Source organism: Mchenga conophoros, linkage group LG14 (genome assembly GCF_057382185.1).
Source record: "Mchenga conophoros isolate Kocher_MC1m ecotype Shallow Benthic linkage group LG14, M_conophoros_male_GT1.1, whole genome shotgun sequence".
In the NCBI taxonomy this organism is placed as follows: Eukaryota; Metazoa; Chordata; class Actinopteri; order Cichliformes; family Cichlidae; genus Mchenga; species Mchenga conophoros.
In genome coordinates, this window is record NC_140539.1 from 24,924,754 (window position 1) to 24,944,206 (window position 19,453).

A 19,453-nucleotide genomic window follows, 5' to 3' on the forward strand; every position below is an offset into this window, starting at 1 on the left:
TCACAGGCCGAACAAGGAGAGCGCTGATCAGTAATGCAGCCAAGAGGCCCATGGTGACTCTGGACGAGCTGCAGAGATCTACAGCTCAGGTGGGGGAATCTGTCCATAGGACAACTATTAGTCGTGCACTGCACAAAGTTGGCCTTTATGGAAGATTGGCAAGAAGAAAGCCATTGTTAACAGAAAACCATAAGAAGTCCCGTTTGCAGTTTGCCACAAGCCATGTGGGGGACACAGCAAACACGTGGAAGAAGGTGCTCTGGTCAGATGAGACCAAAATGCAAAACGCTATGTGTGGCAGAAAACTAACACTGCACATCGCTCTGAACACACCATCCCCAGTGTCAAATATGATGGTGGCAGCATCATGCTCTGGGGGTGCTTCTCTTCAGCAGGGACAGGGAAGCTGGTCAGAGTTGATGGGAAGATGGATGGAGCCAAGTACAGGGCAATCTTGGAAGAAACCTCTTGGAGTCTGCAAAAGACTTGAGACTGGGGCGGAGGTTCACCTTCCAGCAGGACAACGACCCTAAACATAAAGCCAGGGCAACAATGGAATGGTTTAAAACAAAACATATCCATGTGTTAGAATCGCCCAGTCAAAGTCCAGATCTAAAACCAATCGAGAATCTGTGGCAAGATCTGAAAACTGCTGTTCACAAACGCTGTCCATCTAATCTGACTGAGCTGGAGCTGTTTTGCAAAGAATGGGAAAAGATTTCAGTCTCTAGATGTGCAAAGCTGGTAGAGACAAACCCTAAAAGACTGGCAGCTGTAATTGCAGCAAAAGGTGGTTCTACAAAGTATTGACTCAGGGGCTGAATAATTACACACACCCCACTTTTCAGTTATTTATTTGTAAGAAATGTTTGGAATCATGTATGATTTTCGTTCCACTTCTCACATGTACACCACTTTGTGTTGGTCTTTCACGTGGAATTCCAATAAAATTGATTCATGTTTGTGGCTGTAATGTGACAAAATGTGGAAAAGTTCAAGGGGGCCGAATACTTTTGCAAGCCACTGTATGTGGAGTACTGTGCAAAGTCTTTAGCTGCCCTTCATTTCTTCACACATTTTTGTTTTCTCCTCAACTTCTTCAGTTTCCTCAGATTTTTAAGGACTCTCCACACCATGTTGAGATATACCATGTTTTCAGTTGATAGCGCCGAGTCTCATTTTCTATGTGCAAAAAAACTGTTTACTGTTTCTACTGTTATCTTTAGCATTTTTATTTTGTAGATTTGGCTAAAGAAAGGAAACTAATTGTGTTTTTGTGACATGCTGCTAGTAACAACGTGCACAAAGACACAATTTGAAGCTGGTTCTCGCTAAGCTGTTATGTATAGACACAGCAGTGGTTCATCCTTGAGTTAGTTTATGTTTACTAGAGTTAGGTCAGTGGTCAGGTAAAGGTCAAAGACTGGGCTGGAAATGAATGAAAAAGCAGCCAATGTCAAAGAAAAACTTTGAAAGATGTTCAGAAAACCCAAAGGACTGTTGCTAAACACAAAAAGTGTAAGCTAGTCCGGCTTTTTGAAAGCAGAACATATAGAAATGAGATCTGGCTTAAGACTTTTGATTGGAAGTAGAAAATATGATTCAAGAGGAGGAAACTTTAAAATGTTAAACATAATTATAAATTAGGCCTAATTATAGAGTTTCTGATCTAAATTAAGGTTTGTAAGGACAAAGTGCCCTTTCTGGCCTCACTGTTATGCATTATGCAAACAGATAAAGCGCCGAGGGTTTGATTTAAAAAAGCTCGGTTCGTGCTGTCCCAAGGCGGGTTCCCGTCTGTGAGGACCTTCCGCGCGGAGGGGGATTGCGACGCGTCCAGCAGCCAATCAGCGCGAAGCCTGCTGCAGAAACACAAAAGCGGAGCACACTTAGTTCCACACATGGCTTCGGGACGGTTTGACACTTCTCCCCGGGATCAGACAGACACTCTGAGCCGCTGTGCAGTCTAACTGGTGGTTTAAGGAGCTGTTTCAGATTTCAGGACGAAGGTCTGGACCGAGACAGGGGAAAAAATCCAGTCATCTGGTTTGGCGAGATCTCAAGGAAGAATTCAAGGACACGGCGGTGGAGTTTAACGTCCTTAAGGTGGTTTAAGACTCGACGCGAGCCATGATAGACATGGACATGGTCAACGGTACCCCTGGCGGGTGGTTGTCTTTTGTAAACCTGTTGAATCTTGTGCGTAAAAACGCTGACATCTTCCTGAGGCGACACGACAGACCGCAGCCACTGGTCCCCAAAGATAGGTATATTTACCTGCAGGTAACCACTGCTCTAGATTGACTGTCACTGGTTAAACTAAGGGCTGACTACAGGGCAGGAGGCTTGGGGGTTTTTGGTGCAGTGCTCAAACAACGTACCACAGATTCATCCACCAGTGACAAAAACAAAACAGAGGAAACTGTTCATGTGAGGTGGTAACCGCTCAGATTCTGACACATTGTGTCTTGTGACCCGTGGTCACAAAACGCAAATAAAAAAAGAGATGAGTGATTTTTAAATTTACTTTGACTTGTATTTCATTGCAAACAATATGAACACAAAATATTTCATGTTTTGTCTGGTCAACTGCATTTCATTTGTGAATATACATCCTTTCCTGTCATTCAGACCTGCAACATACTCCAAAAAAGGTTGGGAAAGTATCAATTTAGAGCTAGTAATCGGGTAAATTTGTTAAATAATGATATGATTTGAAACAGGTGATGTTAACAGGTGATTGTAATTATGATTTGGTACAAAAGCAGCATCCAAAAAATGTCAAGTACTTTAAGAGCAAAGATTGGCTGAGGATCGCCAGTTTGCCAACAAATACGTTAGAAAATTATTGAAATGTGTAAAAACAATATTCCTCAAAGAAAGATAGGAAGAGGTTTGAATATTTCACCTTCAACAGTGCATAACATAATTATAATATTCAAGGAACCAGGAGGAATTTCAGTGCGTAAAGGAAAAGGGTGCAAGCCTAAGCTGAACAACCGTGATCTCCGATCCCTCAGGCGGCACTGCATCAAAAATCGTCATTCATCTGTAAGTGATATTACCACATGAGCTCAGGACTACCTTGGCAAACCTTTGTCAAGCACCACAATACGTAGTTACATCCACAAATTCAGTTAAAACTGTACTGTGCCAAAAGGAAGCCCTATGTTAACAGTGTCCAGAAGCGCTGTCAACTTGTCTAGGTTCTGGAAGGCATCTGGGACGGACCATCGCACAGTGGAAACGTACTGTGGTCAGATGAATAAGTATTCTTGGGGAGAAATGTCTGCTTTGTGACTTCAGTCCCTAAACATCTTTTAACTCTCTGGGTTTGTTCAAAATCACTACCCTTTCAGCTTGTTCGTGGCCAAAAATGCCAAAATGTCTGTAATTTTTTATTATTTTTTATGTTTTTTGCCATTTTCTCTGCATAAAGCCTTTAACTAACTTCAGTTCTTTTCATAAATATAAAATAGTTATTACTTTTTACATTTTAACCCTTTAAACACCAGTTTATTTGTCCACTGCATCAGTTGGAAGACAACCTCAAATCTCACAATTTTATATATTTGCATTGCTACTGGAATTTCTTGTATTATTAATAGTAGAGTCTGGGACATGTAATTGATTCACATCAACATTGATTATAATGCATTGTTATTTTTGTGCAGGGAGAGCAAAAACATAAAAACTCCCTCTCAGCTTGTTCGTGCCAAAAATTTACAAAATGCTATAAAATGAATATATATAATATATATGCTATTCACCTCAGGACCAAACTGGATTTAGAGTTTGGTCCTGAGGTGATGCTATAAAATTAATATATATTAAAGCATTTTTCTACTTTCATTGACTTGATTTTTTTGTTCCAATCCTGGAGGTGCACCTTCTTCTCATTTTGTTGGTGGGGTGTGGGTCACACTCTGGTTCAGACTACTGTATCCTGAGATCAATGGCAGAAGTGGCTGAGAATCGGAGACAAGGGTGTCTTGCAGTTGTTGAGGTCACCGGCATGTGCCCCTGCTCTTCCAGAATCACTCTTCATTTCTAGGTTGTAAACTCATTCTAAACTCCTGTGTTGAGTTTAGAATAAAAGCAATCTTACCTAAATTGCATGATTTAGGGCTGTCAATAACAAGTAATCAAAAAAGGTGGTTATAATGGGTTTCAGTCGGCCAAAAATGGCCACAATAGAGCCAAGAGGAACAATTTGATGTGTAATGTATATCAGTGGTCCCCAACCTTTTTTGCGCCATGGACCGGGTTTAATGTCAGACAATATTTTCAATATTTAAGGTGTCGCATGTGAATACAACAAAATAAAATGATACGACCGAAACAAACTCGTAAACATAATAATAAACGTGAATTGACTGTGTAATTGTGTAACTTTATTAGCAGTGTCCTCTGAAATGCGCCAACAACAGAGTAACATCCTCCTCTCTGCCCCTTAATGCTCTCTGGTCGCTATGGTAACGCGTAAATATATCTTTCAAAATAAGACACGACTACAACACGGGAAAAGACCCAGGGAAACCGAGCTAACAATAAAAACCCTGAAAACCATAAATTTCACACCTGAACCTCAACGCTTGCGGCCCGGTACCAAACGACCCACGGACCGGTACTGGTCTGTGGCCCGGGGGTTGGCGACCGCTGGTGTATATTATTGACATATTTAAGGAGCTGAAATTAAAAACAAAAAACCCCATAAAGAAACAGCACAGCTGCTGCCCTAAACCGCTGTCAGATTTTTATCACATTTGCTCTTTCACTTTGGATTCACCATCAGTTTGTATTCATTCACAGACCTGATTCAAGAATATATCACAGAAAGTGAGCAGGTAGCACCCTCCCTATCTGGACTACCTGGACCACCTCCTCCACCTGCTGGCCTCCCCTGCTCGACACCAACCCCCATCCACAAACCAACGCAGACATCCAAGCTGGTGCTGGTTGCAAGAGGCACCTCGTCTAAGGTGGGTGTTTGTGTTTTGTTTTTTTAGGTGGTGTCAGCTGTAGGCCGTAAAAGTTGCCTGTTTGGGGTTACAGATTCTTGGCAAAGTTTGTGCTCATTACTTCGATCCAGGTTCTATTTAACTAGATAAAGTCTTAATTAGTATACCTGATACTTAATTTATAAGAGCCAGAGAAATAAATGTCAGTACATGCACCTATTTTGTAAATACTCAATCACTTTGGCTGCTATGACTGTATAACAGGTAGGAAACTGGAGTCTAAGCTGTCTGGAGAAAGGTTATGACTAATAAACAATGATAACAATAATGATGGCATTCTTATTTTTAGCCTTTTCTTATCTTAGCTGGGCAACATAAACATTAAAACAGTTAATGGATTCAGCTAAAACTTAAAACATTTTATTTATGAGAAGAAACTGTTAAAATCTGCTTTTGGCTTCTCTGATTGTTTTTTTTAGGTTTTCTATTCATTTGTTTATGCAAAGCAGTCACACAGATGGGCAGGTTGTTATGCTCTTCCCTCGGTTTATTATTAGCAACAGTAGTTTTATTTCCCATATTGTCTTTGTGCTATTATTGAAAGGCGGTTGATATAAAACACGTTCAGAAGAAGCGTCTGTTCCTCCTCCTCGGCGGTGGCTGCAGCTCTCATAATGAGGCTGTTGTGAGGATTGAATGTCGGTGGTATGAAGTGCTGCATGATTCATGTGCAGCCTGCAGACGGTTGGCTATTTTGCTGTGTGGCACAGAGCAGCCGTTAGGCAACTCGGCAGGTCAGGCTTCTACCAGAAAGCACGTGGTTTACAGGCAGCGGGAGCTCAGAAAGACTGTTTGTATTTAGATGGGTAATAATGAAGGGCGCTAGAAGACAAGTTTAGCCTTCTCTCAGTGAATGAGCTGCACAGGTTATGTCATGTCTGTTCCGATTATAATCTTTTCATGCTGCCTTTTCTGCCCAACGTTTATGGTGCGAGGTAAATATGTTTAAGCCAGTTTTAAATAATCTTGCTTTTCTCTCTCCCCCCCTCTCCAGGAGCCAGGCCTCCCTGTCCTCTTGTTTGCTGAGCTCGAAGAACTCCGGCATCCCGTCCTCTCAGAACCGGGGCGAGATGGACGTTCTGGACAAGCCCAAGCTCATGATAGTGGAGGAGCCCAGAAAAAGAGGCAGGTTTCGCTATGAATGTGCAGGCTGCCCGGTGGGCAGCATCCTGGGAGTATCCAGCACCAAAACCAGGCAGACTGGGCCTACAATAGAGATAGGAGTTTTGTTTTCAATTCAGATTCTGAAGAGGGATTTACAAGATCTCAGAGGCAGTTAGGCACTTTTAACCACAGCTGATCCTGTTTACTCTGTTCACTTGACCCCTCCTGTCTGAAATGGGTGGAGACAGAAAAAATGTGGTTTGTCTGAATCAATTAGAAAGTCCCCACAAATCCCAGCTCAAGTGCAGTGAGATACAAGGAGGTATATCCCCCAGCTGCTTACTAACAAACACTCCCACACACATCTACACGCCACGATCATTCACACATCGACTTGGTGGTTACCAGGTTATATAAAGTTTAGTCAAGGAAATGTCCAGTTGCATAATGGATATTAATAGAATTGAACAATGGTGTTAACCTGTCATTATTTTTGGATGAAACTGGTACCTGAGAGGACTTAGTTTTGCTTTTATTTATTTTTTTATTGTAATGCATCAGGAAATCTGTAATGACCTTCTAACTATTGTTAAAAGTCTCACAGGTTGCTCAGATAAAAGACTGACGGAGTTTTTGTGTGTGTTTCAGTGAAAGGTAACTCTCTTATAATATTTGGCGTCCCTTCCTAATATGTTTCTATTGTCTTCAGTCTTTCGCACCTGATTGATAGATCCCCCCCCGCCAAAGTATTATTATTATTTTACATTTTGTAATTTTATTCATAACTTTATTACTCCTATTTTTATTTAATATTATTATTATTTATATTCTGAATAGAATAAAAACTTTTCATTCATTTACTGTATTTAATCATTAAATACATGTACCCATAGGTATTTATTTATTCGTTGTTTGTATTTGAATTGTGTATTTCCTTATGGGTTTTTTTTTTTCTTTTGTTTTTCTTTTCTTTTCTGCTGTCTCACCCATTTAAGTTCTTGCTTAAATCTATTTAAAAAAGAATATTTGGAGCTCATCACAGCGACCGCTCAGGTTGGACGGTTCTGGGACAAAGTAAGAAAGATGAGACTGAGTTTGTTTGGACATGTGCAGTGAAGACGTGCAGGTAGAAAGAGGCTGTCAGAGAAGAAGAAAGCACAAAGAGGTGTGTGGATGTGATGAAAGAGGACTTGTAGGTGGTTTCCAGGTGGTAATGCGCCCTAAAGAAGAAAACTGTTGTGACCTAATTATTTTGTGTCATGATCCTGGTTCATTTTGACCCACTGTTTTGTGTTTATTCTGATTTTGGTATTAGTTCTTAGTAGTGATGTGACGTTCTGTGTCGAGGCGTCAAAGCTTGTGTTGAGTAATGGAGGGGGCGTTTCCGCGATGCGCGTAACGAGGCTTTCTTCGTTTATGGACTGAAGCTGAAAATGATGACGTCCGAAGCCTCGCTGCCCGGCTGTACCACGTGACTGGTTCAGGAAGTTGTTCGAACTTTGCCGCGAGATATGACAGCGATAGAAACCCCTCAGACTTCATTCTAAATGTGGGTGTTTGATGGAGAGTTGCGGTTAGTGAGAGTTTGGAGACAGTTTGGAGGTTTAGGAGAGTGAGGAGAGAAAGTCAGGAGAGAATGGAGCCAGCTAAGAAGAGGAGGATGTCCTCCCCTGTGTGGGAACATTTTGATCTTATTCCTCCCAACAAGGTAAATTTCTACAGAAGATGTATTTTCATAATACTGCAATACAATTTATGTTAAGCTGTCTGTACTTTTGTACAAGGTGAAGTGTTTGCTATGTGCCAGGGAGCTGGGATATAACAACAACACCTCATCCATGCTTAGGCACTACAGAGCTTTGCATGAGAATAAGGGGGACACCGATTGTGGAGCAAGACCAGGTGAGCCATCAAATGCAATGATAATATAGGATGCAGTAATGTTACTAAATGATATAACAATATTATACAACTGTTATAAGTTACGTGTGATATTTATATTTGTGCTTTATCTTTATTGTCTTTCCTCAGGAGAACAATCTCAAATAGATGAAGACCTGGTCAGCATGGTGATTGAGGACTCCCAGCCATTTAGCATTGTGGAGGACAAAGGATTCAAAAGATTTGTTAAATCATTAAATCCTAGCTATGTTCTCCCCACTAAAAGGTCATGAAAGCAGTGAAAATTTAGTTTTTACAGAATAAAATGTGAACAGGCAGGACTGAGGCTCAAAGCCTCAGTGTGTAGCTGTCCATACCTCAACGTTACAAAAGCACAACCACTGTCCACACCCCAACCACACCTCACCTCACAGTAAATGATCATTTCCATTTCAAGCATTTCCAAATAATCATTTCCCATACTGCCACTATAAATATACACAGTATACTGCCATCACTACAATATACATGTTTTACACACTCCTTTTGTTGTTGACATTTACAGGCTGTGTGCAAAATGCCACACTCTTCAAATTCATGCCAGCTAATATTTTTACGTCCAGTAGGTGTCCTGCTAGAGCAAATGAAGCTTCAAGACGCTTTGCACTGGGGTGAACCAATTGGATGAAAGGCTTCAGTGCTTCATGAAGCTTCATCTGCCCATCACTAGTTCTTAGGATTTGGTTCTTGTGTTTAGTGCTTGAGTGTTGTATCAGCCCTACCTGTGTCTGTGGTCTGTTTGGGTCCTCAAGTTTTGTGTTGTAAAACAGTCTGTGTGTTTGCTGTTTTACTTTGTAGGTCTGTGTCTCATTATGCCCATTAGTTCCAGCTGTGTCCCCTCCTGTGTGCCATTTCCTGATTGCCTGGTGTGTGTATTTGTAGGGTCTGTCTGCCTGTGCTCCTCGTCGCGTCGTCTGTGTTTCTCTGTGAAGCTTCTGCATTTCTCTGCATCATTTTGGTATATCTCCGTGTCTCTCTGTTCCTCGCCTCGTGTCCTCTGTTTGTGTTAGTTTTCCCAGTTTAGGTTTATGTTCAGTTCTGCCCTCACCTTGGGTTTTTCACTGTAAAAAAATCTCCACCTGCATCTTCACTGCCATCTGCATCTTGGGTCCTCATTCATTCCACCACACGACTGCTGCCCCAGCTGTGATATTTTGAATAAAAGTATTAAAAGTTTTGATTCCTCTAAAAAAGGTTATATTTTTAATCTTTGTATTTTGGATCCTTTTTGAAACATTTTCTCATCGATTCTTAATTAAGAGGCTTCTTCGCTTCTTAAGGCGAACAGGAAGGTGGCCTTGGAGTCAAGGGTCCCATGAGCCTAGGTGCTGACCATTACGGGGTCCCTAATGTAATAAAACCTGGGACTCCCAGAAGTGAAGAAGCTTCTTGTTAAAGACTCCCATGACCTGGATGAATGAGAACACAAACATGTTCTAATGTTTCTTGAATAATAAAGAGCTTTGCGTGTTTGGTCCTCAGACGACATCGAGATCATCTTCAGGCGAGAGTCGTGGAAGGCGAACGGGGAGTTTGCCCAGACAGACGTGCACCGACAGATCGCCATCGTGTTTAAGACTCCGCCCTACGAGGACCAAGACATCACAGAGGAAGTGGAAGTCAACCTGGCCCTGTGTCGCATCTCAGACCAGATGGAGAGCAAGCCCGTTACATTCAAGTACCTGCCTCGCAATCCAGGTCAGTCAGCACTGGACTTCCCTAACATCCTCTTCTGCCACACCAACCATCTGCACGTCCTCCTTCACTACATCCATGAGCCTCCACTGTCTCTACTCCCTGTAGATTCACTTTTCCGCCGGTCTCCCTCCTTCTTCTGGTCATAAAGTCCACTGTCCTCTCTCCTATACATCTCTACACTTCCACACTTATGTCATCAGGACCAGCCACCTTTCTGTTCTTCCTCCTCTTCATAGCTGTCCTCACTTCCTCCTCACTGCACTTTCATGTTCATTAACTGTCCTCTGTCTGTCACCCTCTGTCTTATTTTCTCTCAAAGTACTCCTTCCACCTTCTCTTCACACTCTCCTTACTTGTTAGTACATTTCCATCCTGCTGCACATCTATTCCAGCTCGATCACTTTAATAATAATTCAATTCTGTTTTATTAATTCTGTGTCAAATCACAACAACAGTTGCCTCAAGGCGCTTTATATTGTAAGGTAGAGCCTACAATACAAGTCCATATCTCCTTCCTTACAACTCACTGTAAGGCTCTTTGAATACTTTCCTGTACGTCCTCATTCCACCAAGTCTGCTTGTCCTCTTTCCTCTGTCCACAGGATACTCCAAACACCCTCTTGGCAGTGCCCTTCAGCAGTTAAGTACTTTAGTACTTTCCCAGTAAACTGGTAAGTCATCCTTGAGACTACCATCTGGTGCTGATCAGCTAAATTTGCCAACTTGCAGATGTCATCCTGAGTGCACCTTCCTCCACTTATATACATCACGTTATGGTCCTCCCTCTTCTTAAAGCATTCACCATGGTCCTCTCCATCTTTTTTGGCAGGATCAGGGAAAGTTAATCACCTAAAACATTATAATTTTGCTTCCTCATTCAGTGTTCAACGAGCAGCTTTGACTTTGTAGCTTTAAAATGAGTGTTTTTCTGGAAGTGGTTTCAGATTTGCCTCATTGTCTTGCATGGTGGCAGCTAACATGGGCGGTTTTATTGGTTTTTAGCAGTCATTCTCTTGTATCTGGAGAATACTGATCAAAGAGAAAATGTAGAATCACTGTCTCATACTGGAAGATTGTTCCATTTTGGTGGAGTTAGATTTTCATAGTCTAACTCCACCTAGGGTTAACTCACCAGATCTCAGTTTTGAACTTGGTGGGATCAACCTACACACTTTGCAGTTAGGAAGCCTTTAAATAAAATCCCCTGCTTCACAAATTAAACAGCTACCACCTACAGTGTGTGGCCAGCCAGTCAATTAGATGTTAGGTGGGCGACACTAATGTGAATTTTCGTTTGCTGTCTGTGCTAACTTGCTAAGTTGGACACGAAAAAGTGGTTTAGAGCAGCGCTCACATCAGCAAGAAGTCAAGTCAGTAACAACCAAACTGGGAGTAATGATTTGGTTGATATTCGCTTCACTGAGGACACTGATGTTGCTGCTAAGCAGATGATGGAGACCTGTCACATCTCTTTGAAACAACAAAGATGTCAATCATCAGCTCGTGCAGCCAGCTCTTAAACATTTTGTCATTTGATTTGTGAAATAATTGGAAAGTGAAAATTAGTGGGGTTAATTTGTGATTCTAAATGTCCCTGGGTGTGTATGTGATAGGGCTGCCACAAACGATTATTTTGATAGTCGACTAGTCACCGATTATTTTTGCGATTAGTCGACTAATCAGATCATGCATCCATTGGACGTACAACTTATTACACCAGCAGCATCTGCTCTTATATAACTATCATTAGCTTACAACTTTAAGTGTTTAAGGTGCTAACTAAAAATAAAGACAAGATGATAGTTTATTAAATTTTAATGAAATTTGCAGATTGTTTCAGTGAAGTTTAATAAACTCCTTGCTATCTAAAATATAACAGGACACTGGAGTAAATTCTCCAGCATCTCACACTTCTGATAATCAGCTGTCTGCTTGACGTTTATTCAGCTGTGTAAAAACTATAACTTTAATCTCAGACAAACTGATTTACTCAGGAACAAATAAAATACTGAAAAAAAGCCAAACAATAACATTTTTAAGTTATCTAAGTGACTCATGTTTAACATGTTTAACCTGAGTAGCGAAAGACGGCGGTGGGTTTGAAAGCGATTTGCTGGGAGTCCGGTGTTCTCACCGGCGCTAGTGAGCCTAGCCCCCGGCTAGCTATCGAGCTAGTGGGTAACAGACGTCTCCGAAAACGTCGGAGGGCTTTTGAAAATATGTGGTGTCTTGATAAACTGAGCAGATATTTGAGGTTTCCACAGCTACATTCTCGCCTGAAAATATGTTAAACATTTATTTTGACCCAGAAAGAATAATAAGAGTAATATTAAAACTAACCAGCTGCCGCCATTGTTGGAAACTGAGCTGGGCCGCGCTATGAATTCTGGGACACAGCTTCTTCTTCTTCGGGGGTTAACAGCAGCTGGCATCCTTGTACATGCAGTGCTGCCATCTTCTGTTTCAGTCCGTTATTACACTCTTAAATCCCACTACTTATTCCTGCGTCTGTTGTGATCTTACAAAGCTTCAAACGACGCGTCGACTATTAAATCAGTCGTCGACGATTTTGATAGTCGACGTAATCGTGACTAGTCGACTAATCGTGGCAGCCCTAGTATGTGAGTGTGAATGGTTGTCTGTTTAAGTGTGTTAGCCCTGTGACAGACCGGACATCTGTCCAGGGTGTACCCTGCCTCTGGGAGAGGCTCCAGCTCCCACACAACCCTGATAAGGATAAGAGGAAGAAAACGGATGGAGTGGAAAGATGTATCAAGTATATTCTACACTGAGTGTTGGTGAATTCATATATTCACTTAAACTAGGAGGACAGGTGTGGTTTATACTAAGCCCACTGTGTAACTTTGCTATATACTAGATGTACCTATTGAACGTTGCATTTGGACTTTCCAACAAGGGGAATTCTGTATGCAAGAAGGCTTAGTTATCTCTATATCAATTACAACAAAATGAAACTAAACGTTCTCGCTTGTGAGAAGAATAGAAAACTAAGCAGTAATCGACCACAAGGGACGCTTGTACTTAAGATTTCTCACTTTAAAATAACAGGCTGTGGTAATACTGGTCTGTATACATGGGCAGGATGTTGTGCAACTGTTGCTTTAAAAGCATGTAGTAACCAAATCAGGTGACAAGCAAATCTTGTATTTAAAACAAAGACAGATGAGTTTGCACTGCATTGTGAGCATATTTGTTTCTCTAGAAGAGACGGTCTGACTGGACCTCTACTGTACCTGAGCTACAGGGGTGGCTGTAGCTCAGGTGGCAGAGCAGGTCAGCCACTAATCAGAAGGTCGGTGGTTTGATCCCAGGCTGCCTCCTGGCTGCATGCCAAATATCCTTGGGCTGGTGGTGGTCAGAGGGCCCGGTGACGCCAGTGTCCTGCAGCCTCGCCTCTGTCAGTGCGCCCCAGGGCAGCTGTGGCTACAATGTAGCTTGCCATCACCAGTGTGTGAATGTGTGAATGTAGTGTAAAGCGCTTTGGGGTCCTTAGGGACCGAGTAAAGCGCTAGTGAACCATGTTTCACGTTTGACCCTTCGTCTACAAGTCATTGGGTGAATGGGGATGATCTGTGCTTTGTGTGCACATCTTTGTACGAAATCTGCTTACCTGCTCTTTAATCATTTGCTGTTTTAGCTGTTTGCTGGTTTCATGAGCTTTAACCAGAGATTCTGGTGTTTTTTGGCAAAATACATGTATATTTAAAAATTGATTCAGGCTTTAATTAATCGATATTGCATTATTCAAGCTAAAATCAATTTGAATCAGGAAATCGATTTTTATAAACCCACCGCTAGAAACAAGCCAGCAAAATATGTAGAGTACTGTGCAAAGTCTTGAGCTGCCCTTCATTTCTTCACACATTTGTTTCTCCTCAACTTTTTTCAGTTTCCTTAGATTTGTAGATTTGGCTAAAGAAAGGAAACTAATTGTGTTTTTGCGACAGGCTGCTAGTAACAATGTGCACAAAGACACAATTTGAAACTGGTTCTTTGCTAAACTGTTATGTGTAGACACAGCACTGGTTCATCCTTGTGTTAGTGTATGCTTACTAGAGTAGGTCAGTGGTCAGGTATGGTCAATGACTGGGCTAAAAATAAATGTAAAAGCAGCCAATGTCCAAAGAAAAACTTTGAAAGACCTTCAGAAAACCTAAACGACTGTTGCTGAAGAGATTAAAAAAAAAACATTACAAGAAAGTCTGGGTCTTTGGAAGCAAAATGTATAGAAAGTTTTTTGATTAGAAGTTTAAAAAAATATTATGATTCAAGAGGGCGAAGCCTGAAAGTGATAAACATATAATTAGAAAATAGTACTAATTATAGTCTGTTCTATATTGAGTCATTAGTTGCTGTGGGTTGATATTTTGGAGTCTAGCCTTATGGGGGTGGCCAGTACACTGAAAATAAAAAAGGGAAGTTTTAAAATTATGCGACAAGAATACTTCAGAGGGAAACTAGGTGTAGGAAGACTAACAGATTAACAGTAAAAAGGGTACCAAATCCTTTGCATAGTTTAAAGACTTAATAGTTCTGTGGACCTAGGCTTTCGGTTTCCACATAATCCAAGACCACCTCTGTGACATGTAAAACTGAGGTCATGTTTGGCCTGCTGCACAAAATATTGGATACAGTAAAACAAATTTACACTGGCAAAAGAGACACTCCAAACCTTTCTTTTAACCCTCAGCTAACCTTTTTTTTCCTAACATCACCTGACCATTTAAATCAGATTCATGTCAGTTTGGCAGGTGTATGATGTTAGTGTAACCAGTTTCTGCTTCACCCTCTGTAACAGGCCGGCCCAAATAAACTCCTTGACTCTGCATTTTGTTGTATTTTTAAAGAAGACAAGGAGTCTCTGGTTTGTCTTGATGCATGCTCAGCCATCCAGGTATGCAAACCGCAAAAGTTTGATTCTGTTCATCTGGACGTAGCATTTTCAGTGGGAGAAAAGTTTCGTCACTCATCCATGTGACTTCTTCAGTCTCAGCTGACTGTAGGTTTCCCCAATCTTATAAATAGTACATTTGCACAATAACTGAAACCAGCACACTGAATGAACAATGGGCTGGGAGGTCAGTTTTTTGATCATTAATATGCAAATTGTGACGTTCATTGCTCAACAAACACTGATCAATGGTCATGAGTACCATTCACAGAGAGTTGGGGAATGGCATTGTAAGATGTCAAAAGATGTACCCTTGGGCCCCTTCCATGATTCAGAGATGTTTTTTCTATTTTTATGTAAATGGCCTCCTTGACTCCGCCCTCAAACCAGCGTTCCTCCCTGTCCAGGATGTGTACTTCCTCATCATTGAAAGAGTGTCCACTGGCCTGTAGGTGTAAATAGACTGCAGAGTCCTGGCCTGACGAGGTAGCTCTTCTGTGTTGTGCCATCTGCTTTGCCAGAGGTTGTTTGGTTTCCACGATGTCTAAATCCTGGCAATCCTCCTGGCACTTAGCAGTGTACACTACTTGTGTCGGGGGACCCGATCCTTGGGGTGGACCAATTTTTGGCACAGCATGTTTTGGGGTTTGCTTAGGCAGCAGTTGTCCTTCTCTCCTGGATGAACTGGAGCTTTCTTTAGGCGCCTTCCCAGATTTGACAAATGTCCAGCTAGGATCACCACATTTACTCAGGCCTTCTTGATGTGATGTTCTTCTGCTTCCCTGGCTGCTGTGTCTATGGGGATGGTGTTCGTTCTATGCTGTGGTGTCCTGATGACACCCGGTTTGTGCTCCAGTGGATGCATATTAATGATCAAGGACCTGACCTCACAACTTATTGTTCATTCAGTGGGCTAGTTTCAGTTATTGTGCAAATGTACTGTTTATAGGGTTGAGGAAACTTGCAGTCAGCAGGGGTCACTGCATTCAGCAGCTAATGACACTGCGGTCAGCGTTTTGGAAAGCCATAGATGCAGAAGTAGTTATGCCAGAGTTGGTGCGCTACTGCCTTAGCAGACTGATTAAGGCTGATTAGAAAGGCCTGAGCCATCTTTGGAAAGTTGTTTATGACCACAAGCACATCCACTGATTTGTTTGCTGAATCCTCCAAAAATATTTTTGTGCCGTTCCTTGGTGGCCCTGGTGACCTGCTTCATCATGGACACCTTTTAGTACAGCAGGATGCACGGTTGACGGAACAACATACAGGTAGGTCTTAAAGACTCGATCCAGTAAACTATCTCTTATGATCAACTTGTCCCAAGCCTTTAGAAGTTTCTTTGTATCGGCTGCTTCTTTGGCCCACTCTTTCCTTGATGGTCTCCGCCCACATTCCACATAGGAGATCACTCTGCACAGCACATCATCATGTGTCCCACTAGGTCATCTTGTAAGAAGGATTCAGATTCAGACCAGTTCGGTGTAAGCACAGACTGAGAGAATTGAGACAGGAGAAGAGAATGTGGCCACACTTTTGACTCATGTTTACTATGGCCCTGGAGAACAGCTCCCACCTCAGCCTGTGCAACAGCTGCACTGAAAAATGACAAACTGGTCACCGCCTGGGGTCGGAACACTTGTACCCTCTTCCATATAGGGTTGCCTCTACAAGGGATGTAATGGATGACCTTATTCCATCAGCATTGACAATGTGTCCCAGGAATTTCATAGACTGTCTCAGAAAATGGGACTTCTTTGGAGCCAACTTGAGATTGTAAACCTGTGGTCTCTGGAAAACCACTTGCAAGTGCTCCAGTGCCACTTCTTCTGTGGCAGCACAAACCAGGACATCGTCAAGACAACATAGCACACTGAGAAAGGTCTGATCTCTGAAAATGGCTAACGTCATCCTCATGAAGGTCGCTGGACTGTTGCACAATCCTTGTGGCATATGATTATATTCGTATAATCCAAATGGTGACGTAAATTCGGTGTACTTACGGTCCTGCTCATGCAGCTCCACATTATAATAACCTGAAGTCAGGTCCATTGTAGAAAATAATGCGTTTCCTCCTATAGCAGCCAACGCATTGGCCAAAAGCGGAAATGGCTGGGCATCTTTGACAGTTGTAGCATTAAGTCAGCGGAAGTCATTACATATTCTCAACTCACCAGAATTCTTCCAAACTAAGACCAATGGTGATGCAAACACACTGCAAGATTTCTGAATAATTCCCCGTTCCTCCATTTCATTTTGTGGTAGTTTGTCATAAATTTGTCTTAGTTGGTGGCACATGTTGGCATGGCAACCGGAATGGTTTGTCATCCACAACTCGAATTCGATGTAGGCAAGCTCGTCTCTTGAGAAGATGGACACAAACTGTGCTATGAAGCCAACTAGTTTCTCTTTGCCAGCTGGTGAAACTGCACGTGAATCAATTTCAATATCAGATAGCCCCAGATTTTGTAGCACTGCATGTAAGGGGCTACCACAACTTGTCACTTCCTGTGAAGATGCATTTTAGGCTCACTGGCTTGTCAAAGGGGTTCAACACTTTTACAGGGACCCATCTATCACTTTTTAGATATGCCACAGTTCTTCCAACCATAACCGATCTTGGCCTGGACCTTGAGCCTGTGGGTTCTATAACTACAGCAAAGACCACCTCCCCACTATTGATTAGCTGCAGCCTGCCCCAAACTAGGTGTTCTGTCGGTGGCTCCAATGTGACAGCTCTCTTTAGCTTGACAGCTCCAATCTAATCACCAACGTGCTCTCGAACCACCACGCCTGATATTGAACTCAACAGATTTTTATTAGCCAGTTCTTCAGCATTCAGGGCCTTACTGTGTTCCTCTCCTAAATATAGGAGAATAAGGTCCTCACTCTGCCCTGCAACCACCAGCATTGCCACAACAACTTTGCAGCCATACATCTCAACGGTAATGTCACACACACCTGTTGGAACTGTCCTTGAACAACTACAACCAATCAGGACGACATCAGTGGGTTGGAAGGTTGAGGTCTCCAATGCTACATGACATACCCACATAGCAAGCAGGTCTGGCCCGGATCTGGTATCAAGTCGGCACTGCTAGCTAACTTCTGGCATGATAAGACGTATGTCATCCAGATACGGGCCAGGCCTGGTATAGATGGCACTATGTGATGGCATGCCATATCTGGCTTGATTGTGGTTTGGTTTATGTGGCCCAGGCCCACAGAAAACAGGTCTGGCCCTGAAGAAGATCTGGCATCAAGCTGGCACTTCTGACTGACTGGTGTTTTGTCAACCAGATGTGGGCCACGTCTGGCAATGATGGCACTATTTATGTTCCTATTTTCCTATTTAAATTAGAAGACCAAAATGCCATGCTGCAATACTATACTGCTATGGTAGCCAATGTTTCAAATGCAGGTTTGACAGGTTTTTGAGTGTACACTTTATCCAAAACCTAGTGAGGGTTTACTCATCTTTGCCAGTGGGAGGCTGTAGCTCAGGAGGTAGAGCAGGTTACAAACTGATCGGAAGGTATAGTGGTTCGATCCCTGGCTCCTCCAGTCTGCATGTCAAGAGTATGAATGTAGTTAGGAAGCACTCAGTTAAGCGAAAGTGTGTGATTAGGTGAATGTGGCATGTTGTATAGAGCACTTTGAGTAATCTGGGAGAGTAGAAAAGCGCTATATAAGAATCAGTCCATTCACTGTCTGAACAGAGTTCAGCATGTTACTTTTGCACTGTTTTGCATGTTCTGGCACATGTTGTTATTGCATGGCTTGATTAAGTTACACATTAGGCTGACATCTGGGGCCAGAGCTGAAACTGTTCTGGGCCAGCCCAGGGCCAGCATTGTCTCTACAACTGGCCTATGGCTGCACACCACCTACAGATGGCCCACATGCCGCAAAGAATGACGGCCCTTTCGTGGCCCAAATCAGGTTTGCCAGAGGTAATCCACACATGGGCCAGCACAGGACAACCAGTGTGTATGCAACTGGCCTTGTGCTGTGCCCATGTGTGGGCCACCTCTGGCAAACCAGTCCCAAAAAACATATGTATTATACAGTGTTAAACAAATGAAGAGTACACCAACTGGTGTACTAAATACTTCATACACTGTGTTCGTCAGTTGATAAAACAAGTTTTATGTATCGATAAAACATAACTACTCTAGATACAACTCACCTCTCGTATAGCTTTAACAGACTGGGAGTGATTACTGCAGCCAGCCTCAAATAAACGGCCACAACAACAACTGTATAAAAGACTTTTTTCTTCTTTACAGTCATTGTGCCAAACCAGGAGGGAGGGCGCTGTTTCCCCATTGCACTGACAGTTGAGGCAAGTGGAAACACTGTTATGTTAGGAGCACACCGGTGACAGGTGTAGGTGATGCTTGGTGTCATGAAACACTGATGGTCTACTTTTGACTCAAGTAAAGACATGTGACCTCCAGGAAATGCTGTGTGCCTATAAAGTTTTAGCTAAAAACAGTTAAAAAAACAAACAGCATATTTTGCCTTCAAAATATGAGGACTCGCAGCTTATCCTCTCGTTGCAGAGCTCAGGCTGAAGCGTGTGGGTCATGCCTGCAGCTGGCTTGCTTTATTTTTGTTTTTTAATCTGCTCCCTGCTGAGTCACTGCTTCCCCTAAACGCCCCGCTTTCGATTTCCATTTCCTTTAAATCGTCTGTCTTCTGGGCGACCAGCAGGTGTCGCTGCTGCGCCTCGTAACTTTTCAGCAGTTTGTCAGAGTTTTTAAGTTGAGAGGAGAAG

General features: G+C 42.4%; 1 long non-coding RNA gene across 1 annotated transcript; it reads left to right on the forward strand.

Annotated features, from left to right (window-relative positions):
- The first annotated feature begins 4,816 nt into the window (after positions 1 to 4,816).
- On the forward strand, positions 4,817 to 8,031 carry LOC146559807 (uncharacterized). The gene is made up of 3 exons (XR_014888185.1): positions 4,817 to 4,982; positions 6,016 to 7,833; positions 7,910 to 8,031. It is a non-coding gene; the product is annotated as an uncharacterized LOC146559807 (long non-coding RNA).
- The last annotated feature ends 11,422 nt before the right edge of the window (positions 8,032 to 19,453 follow it).